Source organism: Panulirus ornatus, chromosome 19 (assembly GCF_036320965.1).
Source record: "Panulirus ornatus isolate Po-2019 chromosome 19, ASM3632096v1, whole genome shotgun sequence".
Taxonomy (NCBI): Eukaryota; Metazoa; Arthropoda; class Malacostraca; order Decapoda; family Palinuridae; genus Panulirus; species Panulirus ornatus.
In genome coordinates, this window is record NC_092242.1 from 64555588 (window position 1) to 64558519 (window position 2932).

Below are 2932 nucleotides of genomic sequence, written 5' to 3' on the forward strand. Positions count from 1 at the left end.
TCGACCTGAGCCAATAACGGTTCACCGGGCTTACTTTGGAGAATCTTCGCACGCACACACACACACACACACACACGAATAACAGTCACACGAGATGAGGTAACGCAAGTGTAGAATTCTGTCCTCGTAAGACACAAATAGTAATCACACATGGTACATGCTGTAGTTAACATGGTATAGATGAATTCATGCTTCAATCGCGGGTATCCCGGACGACACAATGCAGGTCATAGTTTCTTTTTCGTCCAGCGTGATTTATAAGCTTCAGCTGTGTCATCCAACTTCGTTCGCACTATTTAGACTTTTTTATTTCCACTATTATTTCAAGGTCAGCTTACTAGGAAGCTAGAACCATGTGTTCTCTCATACTTGTTAGACAACAGAACCTTAAGTTATCTATGCCTTTTCCCAAATATAACCACCGCATCTTGAGTTTAATTCAGTTTTGAGACCATTATCTATGAGTGTATGATACGTTAACGAATATCATGATAAATCATGATCAAAAAAATCCAATTTACCCATAGATGTCAGTGATTAAACTCTAGGCCGTTAGAACTTTAATCAAAGTTGTAATATGTAAACAACATCATGAATTTATTATGTAATTTTGCAAATAAATTCATGTGATTTTTTTCTCATTTTTACTTCAACATCATTATTTATATAAATAACAATAAATAATATAAATGTAAGGGGAGTTGTGCGAAAGAAGATTTTTTTTCTGATGAATACCATAGGAAGAGCAGCTTACCTACAAATCTTAGAATTTTTCCAAATTTAGAGGAAAAATACATATTAGTTTCATCAGTGAGCTATGAGAAATTAACCGTCAAAGATAAGGTGTCCATGTTCAGCTGTAGACATGTTTGCAAGACGATGCAAACGTCAAGAGTGAGGTGAAAAGCAAAGATTGCATCAACTCGCAGGGTGACCTAAATAAACAGTAAAGTTGGTCCGACACTGAAATTCAACCTGAGCAGACGTAACGTGATGAAGATGGGACAAAAGACCTCAGTACGATTATTATCTTGTAGAAAAATAGCTTCGGGATTCTCTCGGTGTGTGAGAGAAGGACTTAGGAGAGTAATTCGTCCGTAACCTTTGGCCAGAGTCCCACATTTATGGCAGTTAAGGGGAGTTAAGTAGACCGACTGTCTGCTGGCGAATGTTAGACTACCTTTCAAGTATATGGACAAGGAAATGTTGTGCAAGCTGTTCGTATTCTACATAGGCCAAAACTAGAATATCTTTGATCATCACACCCGAAAAGGTACAAAACTGATAGAGAAGTGCCAAAGGAGGGCATTAAGAATGGGTACCAGAATTAAGAGAACTTAGTGATAGGGTTAGGAGCTTTAGATATACCTGCCTTGGAAGAGCGAACAGTGAGGGGTGACCTGATTCCTGCATTCAGATTCTCAAAACGGTTCGATCGCGTGGATAATGAACAGTCCTTTCAAAAGATGAATGAGCAACCGGAGGACATAACGTGACATTAAACAAAAAAATCTATTAAAAGAGATGTGAAAAAGTATTCTATAGTATGTGTGTGTGTGTGTGTGTGTGTGTGTGTGTGTGTGTGTGTTAAGAGTATAGAAACATGTATAGCAGGGATTGCTGAAGGACATCTTAATAAGACCTCAAAGACGTCCGGTTAGGCTCCCGTCTATATATAAGCTGAGGTCTTCTGGGTTGGTACTCTCCGGCACGCCTCAATCTGCCGACTGTTCCCTTCTCGTCCAACCATATTAGTTGCGTCTCGCTTAGCCCCGTCCGGTTTACCTGCCTCTCTCTCTCTCTCTCTCTCTCTCTCTCTCTCTCTCTCTCTCTCTCTCTCTCTCTCTCTCTCTCTCTCTCTCTCTCTCATTAGATTAAGTTCCTGATATGGTATGGCAGGATTGTTCATTTGTCCTTACCTTTCCCCATCAGACGATCAGGTTACTTTCGTATGTGCTATTTTTTCGGAACCCATGATAACCACGGCTTCTTTTGGGTAATTAAGAATAGTTCATTTCTAGTAGATATATATATATGCCATCATGACATGTGATAATAACAGAAATAATTATAACCGTTTCCCACACAATACAAATAAAATATCATAACTACTTAAAAAAAATACTAAACTATTGTGTAGGAAAATATATAAAAAATCATCAGTCTTGTATGATATATATATATATATATATATATATATATATATATATATATATATATATATATATGAAACGTAAAATTTTAAATTTTCCTTTACATTAAACGTTTGTCTTTGGTAAGATTATTTAATGCTCATTCTTAAATGGAGAAAATCCTGTCGTTTTCCACATCATACACAACACACAGTAAGCGTAGTTTTTTGTTGTTGTTGTTCTTGCTGTTTTTAGTGAAGCAGTTCATCGCATTTTGAACTTAAGTGAGCCCACCACCCCTTCATTTGCTCGCGGGCCGAACTGTTCCTCAAATGACACCCCGTTCACACACACTCGACCTGTGCCATTCTTAATGGTACCTGAGAACGGGCTATCACTGACGAAAAGACCGTGTGCATATAAAGTTATCGCCAAACAAACACAGGCGGAGTCAACAAGGAAGCAGATGGCCAGTGTTGCCGTATGTAATCTGGATGATAGTTTAGTATTCTTGACTCATAGTTGTTATTTGATATATGGGGAATGTTATACCTTGCAATTAAGAGTACACATTATTACTAGAGCCACTATATGGGGGAAGGACAGATCATCTATTTGGCAACTCAAAAGGTGTTGATCGGGTCCGTCAGCCACCCACTGACCCCGCCACCACATACCCTCCCGTGGCGTGGAAAGATGCCAGTAATGGGTACTCTTGTAATATTATTTAGCTAGTAAGGAGCAAAGCATCTTATTGTAAGAATAATATAAGGAATTAGCAAATTAGTAAATAACCCACG

General features: G+C 38.3%; 1 protein-coding gene across 1 annotated transcript in view; it reads right to left on the bottom strand.

The window, feature by feature from the left end:
- Positions 1-2172: 2172 nt before the first annotated feature.
- LOC139755608 (sodium- and chloride-dependent glycine transporter 2-like) overlaps positions 2173-2932 on the bottom strand; it is a 24938-nt gene continuing 24178 nt past the window's right edge. Inside the window, exon 12 of the mRNA XM_071674159.1 lies at positions 2173-2932. This exon is cut by the window's right edge and continues 1235 nt beyond it. The gene's annotated coding sequence lies outside the window, so the exon portion shown is untranslated.